Source organism: Zeugodacus cucurbitae, chromosome 3, assembly GCF_028554725.1.
Source record: "Zeugodacus cucurbitae isolate PBARC_wt_2022May chromosome 3, idZeuCucr1.2, whole genome shotgun sequence".
Lineage (NCBI taxonomy): Eukaryota > Metazoa > Arthropoda > Insecta > Diptera > Tephritidae > Zeugodacus > Zeugodacus cucurbitae.
The window spans coordinates 32,107,532-32,125,906 of NC_071668.1; the positions used below are offsets into that span (position 1 = coordinate 32,107,532).

Below are 18,375 nucleotides of genomic sequence, written 5' to 3' on the forward strand. Positions count from 1 at the left end.
AAATACACGCGTTCTTATGGGCACAGATTTTTTGACAACAGCACGACTACGCGACAACAGGCTTGTAGTTGTCGTTGTCGCCAAATTAGAAATGTTTCTAATTTTGCCGACGACAATGGCCGCTGTAGAGCTGCCACTAACATGTGAAATGTAAAATTATTCAAAGTTCTAACAAGTATGACGTTATTTTGCCAGCAGAAACGTAAAATAGCTTTGATATATCATTTATAATAAGAATCGATTATTTAAAATAAATAAATCGACCATGTTTACATTTTTTGCGTAAATAATTTCACTTTAAACTAAATATGTAAATTTTATTGAAGTGAAAGATGTTAGTACGGCAACAATGACATTGCTGTTTGATATGTCGCTGCCGTCTTCAAAATGTTTAAGACGCTGGCTTCAAAGCGACATTTGTGATCAGCCGTCGCTACGTCGTGTCGTGTCGTCGTCTTTGTGTTCAGCACTTAACACTTAACCCATGGGTTGGCAATAGTTACCTCATCGTTTTGCTGACAACCCAGCAAGTCATGTGTACTGAAACTCCAACACATTCAAAGAAATTTTAATAACACCACTACATACACACAACAAAGGGTAAAATGTGCACAAACATTTAACTCAACTCTTCTCTCATACAGCACACTGAATGATAGAAAGAAACAACCAAAGTTCTCGTGTTTGAACAAGTTTTGTTTTGAGCTATATCATGGCTGCTTGTGAAGTATTATTTTGCGTGTTTTATTTAATTCAGTGATCTGCAGCCTAATTAAAGTTTAAATTTTTGAAGCACGCATATTTAAATAAGTAAAACGTAAAATAAAGGTTTTCTAAAGCCAAAATATGGAATTGAAGAGGGTGATACAGAAATAGTTCATTGCACTGTCAATTCGAAGCACGCAATAGAAGCTACACCAACAATGGTCAACATCAATGGCGAAACCATTGAATACGTAAATAATTGTTGAATATAATAATATTATCTTGCTTTAAATTCTAATTAATTTTCCACACAGATATTTCAAACCTCATATGGAGCGTTAAAGGTACGCAAACTTATTGGTGTCACTTATTGTAGCAGCGTAGAACTTTCGAAGCGATGGAATATGTGCTGCAAGCAAATCCAAAACTATGGACGCAAACGCTGCTACATGGAACACAAATCATTCACACAACAGATATTACGTTTAATGTAACTTTTTTGCGTGCAATTAAACCTTTTGCTCAACACAAGCACGAGAATTGGAACGACATGGTTTAGGTGCTTTTGAAACCATTATCACGAAGTGTGTCAACTGGGTTTGTCAATGAGCTAGAGGGCAAAGCAGTTTCACTATCTTTGAGCTTACCGGCACTTGGCCGTGCCATTAGCAGCTAAAACACAGAAATTAAAGGGTAAATTTAAGTGAATGTTTGTGCTCATAGAAATTTAAAAACTTTTTGTATTTTTAATTAGGAGGACTTTTTTGATTAATTTTCACCTTGTATTGAGGAATCATAACGTTGTTGTATCGCTTTACAAGGACATAAATTCACCGAAATTAGTTCAATGGAAATACTACAGCAAGAGCATGGATGTTAAGACTTTAACGGTGCCGTGTTAGATTTAGAATTCCTGAAACATAAGGTAATTATTACCAACTTTTATTACAAACTTTATAAAAATTCAAATTTTACTTTATATTTTATAGAAACCCTCCTCCCAGATGAATCTAGTACTAGTGAAATTAATGAAAGAACAGATCTAATAATTGTTCAAATATTCATTTTCACCTACTTTATACATATATATATAGTGTAGTACGATAATATATTTATAAAGTAAATATAATAATAAACAACTAAATGGCATGATATTTTAAATAAATATGTAATATAATTAATGATTTTGTTATTAAATTCTCATTTGGGATTTTCGTAGAACTAACCGAAAACAGAGGGTATAGTTTCTGGGCTTTTGTGGGTCGCAGTACTGAAAGTACACGTGGAGTTTCGGTTCGCAGTATTGGGTCTTTCATCCGTGATTGTACCAATACCATTCCCCAAATTGTGCAAGAGGTATATATACATTGCTAAATGATGAATGTAATGTGCAAGAAAGGGATGAACGATCACACGTACACAATAGTTTTGGGTACTTTTGTCAATTCGCCCTTAAGAATGGCATAGAAACTTTCATTGAAACTGCGGGTACCGCTCCCTGGCATTTCACCGGAGAATTCGCCGGTACCTGTCTTGCAGGGAACTCTCAAGTGCTGAACACAAAGACGACGACACGACGTAGCGACGGCTGATTACAAATCTCGCTTCGAAGCCGGTGTCTTGAACATTTTGCAGACGGCAGCCACATATCAAACAGCAATTTAATTGTTGCCGTACTAAAACCTTTCATTTCAATAAAATTTACATATTTAGTTTAAAGTGAAATTATTTCTGCAAAAAATGTAAAAATAGGCCGATTTTTTTTTAAATAATCGATTTTCATTATAAATCATATATAAAAGATATTTTAATCTTGTACTGGCAATTTACATATCAAATATTAGTTGCAGCTCTACAGCAGCCATTGTCATCGGAAAAATTAGAAACATTTCTAATTTGACGACAGCGAAGACTTCAACCCAATTGTCGTGCCCATAAGAACGCGTGTATTTTAATATTTGACAGAGGTCGCTCGTCGCTTGTCGTCTTCTATGTGTTCAGCACTTCATTCCCGCAAAATTTGCATAATTTAATTCTTTTTTTGAGTAAAGTGAGTGAGCAAGTGAGTTTAATACTACGTTCGGACCGACATTGAAAACGTGTTTTCATTGAAAAAATGGGTTTTCGTTCGAAAACTTGTGTTTTCATCCATGCAAAATCTGTCAAACGAAATCACAGTTTTCGCTGAAAACTGATTGGAAACTTACATTCCATTCATTATAATCGATGTCTGCTCTAGTTTAGTCGATATTATTGGAAGACATATTTTTCTAAATTGTCATTTGATATTGTAAACAAATTCCACTACTTTGTCAAAATAATGGAGAAACAGAAATAAAAATAAGAAAGAAAGGGATAAGTTCGCGTGTGAACATTTTATACTCTCGCAATATATTTGTTTAATGTGATTAAGCGCGTTTTCTTTTCTTTTCTCGAATGGTGACTTTTTATATTTCAACATTATACACATGCTGCATTACCTTTTTGAATGTGCTCCATTTTTTACATGATTAAAGAACAAAAACGGTGTGCAATGCTGCATATGTCTTTCTGCTATAATTTTATTTATTTTATTTTTATTTATTTATTATAATTTTATGATGTATTTACATTTATAAATTAGTATTGTATAATATTTTAAATTTTTAATAATCATTATAGATTAATTTTTAAATATTAGCATTTCAGTACAAAGTGAACTTTTTACAAACGTTTTTGCAGCTATTTATACATTTATATTTATACATTGACAAAATTTACATATTTTAAAAATAAAGTTAGTATTAATTATTACATTTTTATTTTTTGTAGTTGTTGTTATACAATTCAAATAAAATTCCATTACTATTACGAATGTTATTAGTATTCGAACACTCATTTGTATAATTTAATAATATTTTACATCTAAATTATGAATTAGCAAATGAATAAATTAATACTAAACGCGAACGATTTCCTTATAACTATCCTGTAAGGATCCAACGAAATTAATGGACCAATATTGTTTGATGTCAATTCCACACAATCCTATCCCATATGTACATCATAAAAAGGTTCACCTCGTCGGAAAGAGGTTGCGCAACTGCTAATCTAAAACTAAACTCTGCAAGTCCCTCATCATTCCCGTCCTACTTTATGGTGCAGAAGCGTGGACGGTGTCAACATCCGATGAGACGGCACTAGGAGCTTTCGAGAGAAAGGTTTTGCGGAAAATTTATGGTTCTTTAAACATTGGCAACGGCGAATACCGCAGACGATGGAACGATGAGCTGTATGTGTTATTCGACGACATAGACATAGTCCAGCGAATAAAAAAACAGCGGCTACGCTGGCTAGGTCATGTTGTTCGAATGGACGAAAGTGCCCAAGCTCTGAAAGTTTTCGATGCAGTACCCGCTGGTGGAAGACGAGGAAGAGGGAGACCTCCACTCCGATGGAAGGACCAGGTGGAGAAGGACCTGTCTGTCAATATCTGAAATGGATAATGAAAATATAGGTTAGGTTAGGTTAGGTTTGTAGGCAGATCTCTGCAAAGACAGAAGATCTCACTTAGACAGCCTGGTGCTGTCCATTGTGGTACCAATAAAACTCCCTGTGGATCATAGACCTTTAAGATTCAGCAAACCGCTTGGAATCCGTTACAAATTTCTTAAGACTGGTAGTATCGATTCTAGCCAATTCGCTAGGATCGCCGAAAAAGGGCTTTCCGAGATATTTCAACCTCAGTCTGGCAAAAGCTGGACAGTGCAGTAGGAAATGCTTGGATGATTCCATCTCGCCTTCCTCCATACAGCTTTGGCAACTTGCATCTGCCGCGATCCCAAGTCTAACCGCATGGGCACCCATTGGACAATGTCCAGTAAGTACACCCATAATGGCGCTGAGATGAACCTTGCCCAGAGAAAGCAGTTGAAAGGACCGCTTACGGTCCACAGAGAGCCAGAAGGACCCCGCCACTGCACAAGTACTGGTTGTTGACCAGCGTTTGACGAGCTCATGCGTAGTCTGCATGTCCAGCGCTCTTGCGCAGGTGGACCAAGGACTACCAATACGCTCCCATTCCGACGTCAAAGTAGCTAGGGTACCCTCCCTTGCAAGCTTGTCCGCTATACAGTTACCAGCGATCCCGCGGTGACCGGGTACCCACACTAGTCGAATTGCAAAATAGCTAGAAGCTATTGATAAGGATCTAAGACACTCCTTAACTAGCACAGAGCGTACTGAGTGAATACATACCTCTCTAAAAGAGGTCACCATACGAAGCAGTGCGTCCACTGCTACTTTGATCGCTGCGACCTCTGCTTGGAAGACACTACAGTGGTCAGGTAGCCTAAAGCTGGTATTGATAGAGAGCTTTCTGCAGAAAACTCCCCCTCCCACCTTTCCCCTTAGCTTCGATCCATCCGTGAAAAAGCTGACTGCACTTCTCCTCCATTGACTTCTACCTTCCCACATATCCCTCGTAGGTACATGTGCAGAGAAGAAACCTCTTGGGGACGGTTCCGCGGTGCAGTGGTCCAAGTAGTCAGGGATGCAATCGAACCGACGGAGAATTTCAGTATGCCCCTGCTTGGGACCGATCAAGTACCCAGCGTCTCTGAGTCTAACAGCGACCTTTGCCGCAGTACACCTACCGGCGATATCAACAGGTGCGATGTTTAAAATGGCATTTAGAGCCATTGTAGGTGTAGTTCTTAGCGCTCCGCTGATTCCAATGAGAGCCGCTCTTTGGACACGCTCCAGCTGCTTAGCTAGTGTGACTTTCTCGAGTGCCCTCCACCAGACGACAACGCCATAGAACATTATAGGTTTAATAATGGTCTCATACAACCATAAAACCACTTTCGGTGAGAGACCCCACCTTTTACCAATAGCCCCTCTACAGCAGTAAAGAGCTACCGTAGCCTTTCTTACCCTCTCCTCAATGTTTGGCTTCCATGAGAGCTTCCTATCAAGAATAAGCCCCAGGTATTTCACCTTGTCCGCAGGTTGCAGACTGGAGCCTCCTAATGAGGGGAGAGTGGCGTTCGGAATTTTATATCTTCTTGTGAATAAGACGAGTTCCGTTTTACTCGGGTTAATGGCTAATCCACTTCTATGCGCCCAGCGGGTAACCACTTCTAGGTAACCTTGGGTCATTTCATATACGGTGCTTAGGAATTTTCCTTTGACCAAAAGGGCTACATCATCAGCATAGGCCGTCACTCGACAGCCTTGATTTCCAAGTTCCCACAGAAGGTCGTTCACCACCAGGATCCAGAGCAAAGGGGAGAGAACGCCACCTTGCGGGGTACCCCTATTTACAGTCCGGAGCGCATAAACGCTTCCCCACTCCGCAAAGACAGTTCTGTCGCTGAGCAGACTGTAAATGAGGTGCTTAAGGTTCGCTTCTACCCCAAAATCGTCTAATGCGGCAATGACCGCTTCCGGTCTTACATTGTTAAAGGCCCCCTCGATATCGAGGAAGGTACCTACCGCGTAATCATTATTTAAGAGGGCTTCCTCTATCCACGACACTACCGAGTGTAAGGCGGTGTCCACCGACCTGCCCTTACAGTAGGCGTGTTGAGCTTTAATGAGCTTATTTCTAGGGATTTTGTCCCTTATGTACAGATCCATGAGCCTCTCCAGCGTCTTCAAGAGGAACGAGGAGAGGCTAATAGGCCTGAAATCTTTTGCAGTAACATGAGAGCTTTTACCTGCTTTTGGGATGAAAGACACCTTAACCTGCCTCCAAGCCTCCGGAATATGACCCAGTCTGACGCAGTTCGCGTAGATCGGTGCCAGCCAGCAGCATGATACCTTGGCCGCTCGCTGTAGCTGCGCAGGTATGATGCCATCTAGTCCGGGGGACTTGTAAGGTTTGAAAGAATTCAACGACCAAGTTAGGTGGCGGTCATCCAGAAGGTTTTCGAAGGCGCTTTCGCCCCCTTGAAGCTCTCCGAGGGATACTCTTTCCGCTGATTGTTTTTTTGGGAAATGAGCATCCAAAAGTAGCTTTAGTGACTCCTCACTGCTCGAGATCCACTCACCAGCACCATTTCTCAAGTAACCCACGGATGTTGGGCTCTTGGACAGAATACGCCTAAATCTCGAGGACTCCTGGCAGCCTTCCACACTTTCGCAGTAGGCTCTCCAAGAAGACCGTTTGGCCTTCTTCATTTCCGACTTAAAAATGGCAAGTCCCACCTTATACAAAGCCCAATCGTCACCTAGACCACTTCTACGGGCTTTATTGAAAAATCTTCGACTTGAAGATCTGAGCTCCGAAAGTTCCGGCGTCCACCAAAGAGGTTTCCCTTTGCCTTTCTGAGATCTCAGAGGACAGGAACTTTCAAGGGCCATCCTGCACCCAGAGCTGAAAACTTCGACACACTCATCAATAGCATTGGCCGAGAGAACTGAGTCTCGTGGGGGCGCTGCCGGAAGAGCTGAACGAAGCTTCCTACAATAAAGAACCCAATTAGTATTCTTAAGGTTCCTAAAAGGTTTGCGTACTGGACAGGCTCTGTCCAGGTTGAAACTGATATACCTATGGTCCGAAAAGGAGTGATCATTGAGAACTTTCCATTCCGAGATCAAGGGTACGACGTCTCTAGTTACTATGGTAAGGTCGAGGACTTCCTCCCTACCCGCAGTCACGAACGTAGGGGAGTTCCCCCTATTGCATACAAATAAATCAACACTACTTATGAAATCAAAGAGCGACACACCTCTAACGTTTATGTCCGAGCTTCCCCAGACAGTATGTCTTGCGTTGGCATCCGAGCCAATGATGGCGTTGACTTTCCTACGCCTGGCCTCCCAGAGAGCCTTTCGCAGTATAACGGGAGGTGGTTCCACCTCGTCGTCGTGCGGCATATAGGCCGAGATTAGCCAGAGTTCTCCGGCATCACCCTCCAATCTGGTGGTCACAACGTCTCCGCTACTGTAATTGGGTAAGAGGAAAACGTTAAGTTCATTACGGACAAGCATGCAAGCTCTGATTTTACCTGCGCCGCTGGCTGTCATTAGCTTGTGGCTCTTCGTCCTTAAACCCGATACACCGTTGCTGCTTAGCCACGGCTCCTGGATCAGGACGACGTCGGCCTCGTCCAATCCTAGACGAAGCAGTAAGTTGGCGGATGCCGCCTTTGCGTGTTGGAGATTAATTTGCAGGATCTTCATCCTCCAAACTCTTCTCCAACAGTGCGAGTTCCGCACTCTCCGTACATTCGGCTCGATCCTCCTCGAACAATTTGCCGAGATTGAAGACGGATCCGTCTCCAATACTCGCCGTGTCCGAGTGGGATGAGTCAACATCCATACCCGTTTGGGCATCAATTCCCTCCACTCCCGTTCCTGGAGGTAGTGGGACATCGGCTTTGGCATCGGTGGGGAGGACCCGAAGGACCACCTTCTCGAAACCATAGCTAATGACCCCCTTTACATCGCTGAGAGGACCCAAGGACTCCTTATTCAGAAGTATCAGCGCTTGCCGATATGGCTCCTGAGTTTTCTCTAACCGAATGACCTTCCAATCTTGAACGGGAAGAGAAGGATTGCAGTACCGCAAGATTTCTTCCATCTCTCCCGGAGTGGAGGGTTCGGCGGGGAGCCACACCCGAGCACGAGGGCGTAGTGGAAGTTCTTCCTTAGCCACCGCTTCGAGCTTAGCCCCCTTCCAGACCTCTCCCACCAGGGACACCGCTTCCTTGTACAAGGATGCTGATCTTTCATCAGCGCACCTGACAAGCTTGTGGATGCCGTAGTGCCATCCTGCGCTCTCGCAGCTTGGAGGGGGACCAGGGTTTCCTCTGATCACCCTCATGAAAACCGCGGAAATGGCCGCCGCGACCCGCTTCCATTCCTCATGGGAGATGGCTCCATCTTCCCTGCTCCGGTCGCACACCCCAAGCTCAATTGACCCCGCAAGTTTGGCGATTTCGCTAAACTTCGGTGCCTCTCCAGTCCGAGGTTTCTTGCCAAGAAAGGATTCCCCCTCGAACGACCTTTGTCGCTTAGCCTGCGATTGAGTTCCACCCAATCCCACCGGTTTACCATCGCCACCGTCGCTAAGCACCTTCCTAGCCCACTCGAGTGTGCTAGCATGCTGCCCAGGTTTCTGCTCAGCATGCTCGCCACCGTAGCGTTCCAAGATCTTGGCTGCCATGCGGCGGTCCGACTTCAACTTTTTGGACGCCGACACCTGTTTCCTAGTGTTTGCTCCGGGCCCCGGAACTCCTGTGAGCTTAGCAGAGGCTCCTTTACTAGTGCTGGCGACTTCGCCTCGCACACCCGCCACACTAACCGCTGTTTTCGGCAGGTTTCCGCCGACAGCGCCTAACATCTTGCCCTTTACGGGGGGTAAACTCTCCTGCGGAGATTTTGTATTTTCACCGCCTTTCGCGGTAGACGATTTCGTCGCCGCCGGCAGTGAACCTTCCGGGACACTGTCCGTTTTTAAAGTCGATTTCGACTTTCCATCTCCCACTTCCGTTTTTTTGTAGTTGTTGCTATTCATGATTTAATAGGGTCCCCACTCAGAGCCGCTATCCATCTCCCGGAAGGTAGTCGCCTTTAAAGTGGTCCCAAGGTTATCTCAGTTAAGAGGCCAAGGCGAGGGTTGACGCACGCCCTTATGGGGCAATGCGTTCAGAGCCGACCAGCGTAAAGAGGGAGTCTTCTCAACCTGCACCTACCACATCAACTTAATGATGACGGGAGTGGAACGTACTCCGAGGCCTGCCAGGGTTTTAACGGGACGGAAGCAGCCTTGGCACCAGCCATTTCTGTAGAGTGTCACCCCTACATACTCAGGTGGCAGAATACCAAGCCCACCAGCCCAGGTAATAACCAAATCCAAACAAATTTCAAAAATCTTAGTCCGTGTCGGTCCAGGGTCGTAGTCCGTGAGGAGCTTTCAAAAGGCCGTGGAGGCCGCAGGTCATTCAGCGTTACCCAGGATGCACCACTAGGAGGCGACCCGCTCTACACCCCTCATATTATTATGAAAATATAAGTAATGCTAAAAAACAAACGTATGTAGATATATATATATATATATATATATTTTTTTTTTTTATAGTAGGAGGAAGCATCGAAAGCCGAAGTGCGGAACTTTAATCCGCTAAACCTAACCTACTCCCAACACTGGACTCTCCCACGGAACCACCGGTTTAAGTATTACTTCGTGGGAGTGCCTAGACATTTTAAGTCTCCTCTAAGAAACGGACGGACTGACGCCTACCCTGTTGTAAATGTCTCAGTTCTGTCATAATTAAAGCTGCTGCTTCGCTAACAGCGTGCCATTTATCGGAGGACGGACACATAAGTGCAGTCAAATTTTCCACCCGTAAACTACCTCCTAAGGTAATTCTCAGCTTATCCCGTATACTTAAAAAACGAGGGCAATGAAAAAATACATGTTCACAGTCTTCTAACGACTCTGTGCACATCGGACAATACGGACTAGTGTCATGACGGAATTTGTACAGGTAGCTTCTGAAGCACCCGTGACCACTTAATATTTGCGTCAGGTGGAAATCAAGGTCCCCATGCAATCTATTTATCCACGAATGGATGTCGGGTATTAGTCTGTGGGTCCACCGTCCTTTGGTTGAGGTTTCCCACCGTTGCTGCCACATTGTGATGCTCCTGTTTCTCTCTTCTAGCTTTCTTGTATATGAGTGGCGCGCTGGAAATTCTTGCATTCGCGCGAATTCTTTTCCCTGGATGTCTATGGGCGCCATACTAGCTAGTACTTCAGCTGCTTCGCTGGATATTGTTCGGAAAGCACTTGTTACTCTTATTGCTGAGAGTCTGTGCACTGCGTTTATCGACTTGGCATACGCTTTTATGTCTAGCGCCTGGATCCATATTGGAGCCGCATACAGGATTACAGAGCTCATTGCTTTTGCAATTATACATCTTCGGCTGGAACGCAAACAACCTTTATTTGCCATCATTCTGGATAAGGCGTTATGCACCTTATTTGCTTTTCTTGAAGTGTACGCTAAATGCTCATTGAATTTGAGTTTTGAGTCCAATATCACCCCTAGGTACGTCAGCTGTGGCTGTGAAGTAATCTCACAGTCCCCTATAGTGATGGTTACTCTCTCTTCAATTTTTCTAGTGCTTATGAGCAATACCTCCGTTTTGTGCTCTGCCAATTTCAAACTCATAGAAGAGAACCATTGACGCAGACCATTTACGCATTCATTGCATTTGCTGCGGAGGTCATCTATGTGCTTAGCCACTGCTACCACTATAAGGTCGTCAGCATATGCGATTAATTTCACTGATTTCGGTTGTTGTATTTTTAGCACTCCATCATACATCAGGTTCCATAGAAGGGGACCTAAAACTGCTCCTTGCGGTACTCCACTCGAAATAGAGTAGCTCTTTGTGCCTTCGTCCGTGTCGAATATCAGCCTTCTGTTTTTAAAATAACTAATTATTATTTTTATGAGGTATTGAGGGGCGCGTATATCATATAGGGATTTTATTATGTTTGCCCATTTCGCTGAGTTGAATGCGTTCTTCACATCCAGGGTAATCAGCGCGCAGTATTTTTTTGTACCACCTTTCCATCGTTTGCCACTTACCGCACACTTTGCGGTGACGACAACTTCTTTTAATGCGTCGATGGTTGACCTCTGCTTTATAAAACCGTATTGACTCTTTGATAGTCCGCCAAAATCTTGGATAGCAATTTCCAAGCGGTTTCTTATGATACTTTCGTACACTTTTCCCATTGTATCAAGCATGCACAGTGGTCGATATGATGAAGGTTCTTCTGGAGGTTTCTTCGGTTTTGGAAGTAGAACCAGGCGCTGGACTTTCCAGGGATCGGGGAACACCCCTTCTTGTAAGCATGCGTTATACATTTTGACAAACAGGGCAGGTCTTGAAATAATAGCTTCCTTTAGAACTCTGTTAGGTATGCCGTCTATCCCAGGTGCTTTGTTGCTCTTGATTTTTTTCACTATGGCCAATAGTTCTTCTTCCGTAACTAAGGGCGGTGATTCTGCCGCTTCGGTTTGTCGCTCAAGATATGAGATCCGATCATGCGTTGGAAATAATGTTTCCACGACTTTTATCGTAAACGCTGCGCTTTTAGGTTGCTGCGTCTTATTTTTAAACTTTGACATACATATTTTATAAGCACTTCCCCATGGGTCTATGTTTGCCTCTTCGCAGAGCTTTTCAAAACTGAGTTTTTTGCTGCGGGTAATGGCTGATTTAAGTAGCTTCTTATTGGTTTTAAATGCTTCTCTGAGGCTGTATTCGATTTATCTATCCCGGTTGCGCTGTAGGCGCCGTCTAGCAGAATGACAGAGCTTCCTCAGCGTGGCAATTTCATCATTCCACCAATATACTGGGCGTTGCTTGTTATGGTATATCGTTCTTCTCATTGTTGCGTCACATGCTGTGACCAGTTCCTTACGCAGTGCGGATACTAAGTGGGTGGCCTCATCGCCTGTTGCCTTTGCTGTACTCCAGACTATATTAAAGACTTCAGGGTCGAACTCTTTTTGCCTCCAGCTTCGCTTTTGAGAAGTGTTTCTCCTCGGGGGCACCGTGTCTCGAGAGAACAATACTTCCGCAATGATTGCCATGTGATCACTATTTGTGTACATGTCTGAGACCTCCCACTTAATGTGCCTGGTAAGTGCGTCATTTGCAAACATTAGGTCTATTATCGAGCCTTTATTTCCCTTTTGGTAGGTGTTTTTTGTGCCACTATTTATCAACGCAAGGTTGGTTTGGCTAAGAAATTCTAGAATTATACGCCCGCGGTGGTTTGTACATTTACTACCCCAAGCAGTAGACCATGCATTAAAGTCCCCAGCTATAATTATCGGCGATTTCCCTCTAGTTTCTAAGAACAGGTCCAGGAAAAAGTCTTCGAACTCTTTAATTGACGCGCTAGGGCGAGCATAGCAACTTACAAAATATATACCCTGAATATTCGCCCAGGTGAAACCATTATGATCTTCTCTGGAGCAAGCCGCGAACGGTTGTCCTTTGCAGGACCATATTGCTGCTTTGCCACTTATGTCTGCGATCCATGTGCTTTCCGAACGCTGAGTGTATTGCTCACTCAGTAGAGCGACATCGATGTTTTTTTCTATTATTATTTGACTCAGCAAATCTTGTGCTGCAGCGCAGTGATTTAAATTTAGTTGCAGTATCTTCATTTTTGTAGAGTCGTCACCATCTCTTGGTACTTGGGACAAGTCGTGCTCAGGGCCGAATGTTCTCCTTTGCAGAGCATGCAACTCGCAGCGTTGGTGCATACCTTTGCAACGTGTCCTGCAATCCCGCAATGTGTGCAGAGAGAGGACCTATCAATCGGGTTGTTGCAGCTGCGTGCTATGTGCCCGAGTTGGAAACACCTAAAACAGCGAAGGATAGGTGAATATTCGCGGAGACGGCAAATCGACCAACCGATCTTTATTTTCCCTAGCTGAAGGGCTGTCTTGGCATCCTGAGCACGGAGGCATATGAGAGCAACCTGTGTGCCACTTCGGGTTTTTCGCATGTTTTTAATATTGGATTTGTCAATATTTTTCAATCCGCATTCCTTTTGTAATGCGTTGCAAATTTCTTCTGGGGTAGTTACCTCGTCCAGGTCTTTGCACATAATGGTAATATTGTGTGTTTTTGGCTGAATTGCAGCCATTTCACCAACTACTCCCTCTAGGACACTCTGGAACGTTTCAGCTCCCTTTTCTCCTCGATTCTTGAGCTCTATTAGTAGATCGCCTTTAAGTGTTTTCCTTATGTTGGTTACATTCGCACCCAGTTCTTCAAGAGCACTATCTCGTTTTATTTTGCGTAGAATTTCAGCATATGACGTACCTTCCTTTTTTGTTATTATGATGGCGTCTGGTTTGGACCGTATTTTCTTCTCAATTGGTCTCCTCTTCTTCACTACGTCTACCCATTTCTCACCTGCGGGCTTTTCTCCTAATATGTCTTTCTGGTATTTGTTTGTTACCTCACTATATAACGGCTGCGCGTTTTCGTTCGCGCTTTTTGGCTTTTTGGTTGGTGGTAAGTTGCCCGGTATATCTCTACGCCTTTTTGGGGCATTCACCTCTTTGAAGATAGGGGATACTTGCGACGCTTTGCCTACCATCACCTTTTTCGATTGGTTTTCAGTGTTTTCTGCTTTGTCATACAGGCATGTTATACTGCTCACCAGATCGCGCATATTTTGATTTATATGTCTCTGTCCAAACATCATGCTTTCCAATTCTTTAATTTTCCTACCAAGTTTGTTAAAGATATTTCTCGATTCAATGTTTCGAATCACAAGTGCATCTGCATTTACACTTTTATTTGCTTGATCGATCGTTTCACAAATTTTCGTTGATCCAGCAACGGTGGAAACCTCAATTTCGCCAATAGGTGGGGTTCTCATGATTTTAGAATTCCTCCGGAAAGGATTCTCTGGTGTACGCCCGCAACTGTTTTCAGCGGCCATACTTTGGCATGAAAATCGTTGGGAACACCTGTCAGTGGGTATGTTCAGTCCCTGTCGCTAAAACACCTACGTTTTATATGGTTGGCAACGCCAAAACCAAAAGGGAATAGAAAAAAAAAGAAAGAAACACAAAGGGAAAAGAAAAGAAAATAGGGGAACAGCTGATCAATAAAAATAAACGGCAGATCAAATTGAGTGCACGCGTTATTTTAATGGCTGTTTTAGGGGAAAAATAAAAAATTTGCCGCGATAAATATGTGCAGGTTAGTGCAAGAAATTAATATATTTTTAGTGTGTACTTATCTATTTGTAAAGATTTAGTGTCCACCTAGGTGTACCAGTTACTAGAACGCTGTGGTGCAAGAATATTGCAATGTTGTTGAGGAAAACTAGGAGTAACAAACAGAAATCCTAGGACCGCACAAAAACACGTCCACTTCACTTCACTTGAAATACAACAATATATATATACAGAGCTTAATGCTTGTAATAACTAAACAAAAAATAAACAACTTTTTAACATCAAAATAAAAATTATTCTAAATAAATATTTTGGACACAATGCAACAGATGCATTCTTGTACATACATACATATGTACATATGTATGTACATCTTAATACGCACTAACTCAAAATGCACATGTACGCATTTATATTTACCATGTTATTTTCCATTGTTTTCTGCGTTGTTGTTATACTATATTGCACCAATGCTAAATCCAAAAACCTGAAATTATTTAAAATTACTAATTTTTATTATGTATTAAAAATATATGAAACATACCTCCACCAATTCCACCGTCAAATCCTTGCTCTTCATTTGCTGTGCACACAAGTATAATTAGAATGAAATTATTTTAATTATGAAAACTTATAACAAAAACAACACAAATAAATGCATTTATAAATTCGAAAAATATCCCTTAACACTTGACAAAATAAAAGAAATATTTAAAACGCACTTACTAAACGCACTAAAAATTTTATTTTGAAATGAACAGCTTCCATGGCGGCGATTTTTGAACGGTTCATTGTATCTCTCTCTTACACATACAAAAGGGTTAATTAATTTTGCTACTCTAACTACCGAGATTGCCACTTAACTACAAAATGTTAGCAATGTGTATGTATTGGTAAAAGCTGAAATAATTTGCATGTGTATTGGTGTATGAGTTAAGCTGAAACTACATAGCTCACGTATGCGAATGCGAACGTTTGACAGTTGAGTTGAATACACATGTTCTTATGAGATGAGCTACATAGCTTTCGCATGTTTTCGCAACCAACGCTACGAATTTCGAACTCAAATTCGAAGACGCACAGAAGTTGAAAATTTTTACATACTTTTAAAATACTTTCTTAGCAACGCGTTGCGGGAGTATAAAAATGCTTAAATGTAATGAAACAAATAAATTTGTGAATTGTCAATGAAAACACATCGAAAACACAAAATGTCGGTCAGAACGACTTTGTTTTCACAATCCACAAATTGTGTTTTCAAGAGGTTTTCAATGTCGGTCCAAACGTAGTATAAAAGTATTTAAAATAAAAACTGTAAGAGTTTGAAATAGCATATGTATGTACGCCGCTTAAAAAAATAATCTTGGTCGATCCAACACTTTTCACTAAAGACACACCGGTGTGGATATTCCATGGTTATTTTTTTGAAGCGCAGCCAAAGACTGCCAATATGCCAACAATTTATGGTGCGTCAGAAGCACGCTTGATTTCGCACTTGCTGTGTTGGCGTTAATACCTAAATACCGATATTTTTGTTCTATGATCTACCAGAGTACATTCTTAATCTGCTGTTAATAATCTGTTTACATATAACAAGATTATCAAGATGTTTCATTCACAATAGATATGCAATATGCAACATTGACAGCTGTTTTTCAATTACATGTAAACAAAAAGATAAGTATTTTTTCTAAAATGGAAGTTCTAATAATAACTAATACTAGTTGTACGGTTAACAACCGCAATATTTGCTTTCTATCCAATTTTATTTTGCCAAAATGGAAATATTATTGCCAATCAGCTGTTATGGGAGTTTATAACTCGCTTTGCTGCCGTCTGTCAGCCACAAAATTGGAACTGATTAAAAGCGCAGTTAATCGGGAATAACTCTGCCGTCTGTCTAGCCTATAACACCACTACATACACACATATGCAACAAATGGTAAAATGTGCATAAACATTTAACTCAACTCTTCTCTCGTACAGCACCCCGAATGAGAGAAAGAAACAACAAAAGTTCTCGTGTGTTTGATTGAACAAGTTTTGTTTTGAGCTACATATATCATGACTGCTTGTAAAGTATTATTTTGCGAGTTTCATTTAAATCAGTTTTAAACCAGACTAATTAAAGTTTAAATTATTAAACCACGCATTTTAAATAAGTAAAACGTAAAATATAAGTTTTCTAAAGCCAAAAGATGGAATTGAAGAGGGTGATCAGTAATACATACTTCATCTCACTGTTAATTCGAAGCACGCAATAGAAGCTTCGCCAACAAAGATCAAAGATCTTTGGTCGACATCAAGAGCGAAACCATGGAATACGTAAATAATTGTTGAATATAAAAATATTGTCTTGCCTTTAATTCCAATTAATTTTCAATACAGATATTTCAAATCTCATACGGCGCGTTAAAGGTACGCAACCTAATTGGTGTCACTTATGGTAGCAGCGAAGAACTCTCGAAGGGATAGGAATATGTGCTGTAAGCAAATCCAGAACTATGGATGCAAACGCTCGCTGCTACATCGAACACAAATCATTTACACACAAGTATTTAGGTTTAATGTCACTTTTTTTCGTGAAATTAAACCTTTTGTTCAACCCAAGCATGTGTTGGAACGACATGGTTTAGGTGCTTTTTTAACCGTTTATTATCGCGACGTGTGTCAACTGGATTTTGCCAATGAGCTAGAGGGCAAATTATTTGCAGTATTTTTGGGCTTACCGGCACTTGGCCGTGTCATAAGCTAAAACACAGAAAATAAAGGGTAAATTTAAGTGAATGTTTGTGATCATAGAAATTTAAAAACTCTTTGTAAGTTTAATTAGGAGGACTTTTTTGATTCATTTTCACCTTGTATTGAGGAACCATAACGTTGTTGTATCGCTTTACAAGGACATAAATTCACCGAAATTAGTTCAATGGAAATACTACAGCAAGAGCATGGATGTTAAGACTAGAACGTTGCCAGTGCTAGATTTAGAATTCCTGAAACATAAGGTAATTATTACCAACTTTTATGTTGTAAAAATTCAAATTTTACTTTATATTTTATAGAAACTCTCCTACCAGAAATTGGATGAATCTAGTACTAGTGAAATTAATGAAAGAACAGATCTCAAACAACATCTAAATAAACCAAAAGAGTATTCACATAATGTGCGCAGCTTACACTTCCAGCCCGCACGGGGTATATGACATTTGCCACTCTTCCTCCAGCCTTTGTCCGATAGCAAAAATTGTTCAACTATTCAATTCTTTATACATATGTATATAGTGTAGTACGATAATATATGTATAAAGTAAATATAATAATAAACACCTAAATGACATGATATTTTTAATAAATATGTAGTATAATTAATGATTTTGTTAGTAAATTCTCATTTGGGGTTTTGGTAGGACTAACCGAAAATTGTGGGTCGCAGTACTGAAAGTGCACGTGGAGTTTTCGTTCGCAGTTTTGGGTCTTTCATTCGTGTTTGTACCAAGAACTGTACTGAAAGTGCACATATAGTTTTGGTTCACAGTTTTGGGTCTTTCATCCGTGAATGTACCAAGAACTGTACTGAAAGTGCACATGTAGTTTTGGTTCACAGTTTTGGGTCTTTCATCCGTGATTGTACCAAGATCATTCCCCGAATTGTGCAAGAGGTATATATAAATTGCTAAATGATGAATGTAATGTGCAAGAAAGGGATGAACGATCACACGTACTCAAGAGTTTCGGGTACTTTCGTCAATTCACTCTTAAGAATCGCATAGAAACTTTCATTGAAACTGCTAGTACCGCTCCCTGGCCTTTCACGGAATAATTCGGCGGTACCTGTCTTGCAGGGATTCTTGATGATAAGGGTTTGCGTTGGTCTTGCTTAAAATGTAGACAGACAGAAATTGAATTATTTAAAGTTTTTAAACAGGCGCGCAATAATTTTAAGGAAAACGGCCGC

General features: G+C 41.4%; 1 long non-coding RNA gene across 1 annotated transcript; it reads left to right on the forward strand.

Moving 5' to 3' along the window:
* Positions 1–68: 68 nt before the first annotated feature.
* LOC128920151 (uncharacterized) lies at positions 69–1,849 on the forward strand. The gene is made up of 4 exons (XR_008470273.1): positions 69–956; positions 1,020–1,398; positions 1,460–1,630; positions 1,695–1,849. It is a non-coding gene; the product is annotated as an uncharacterized LOC128920151 (long non-coding RNA).
* The last annotated feature ends 16,526 nt before the right edge of the window (positions 1,850–18,375 follow it).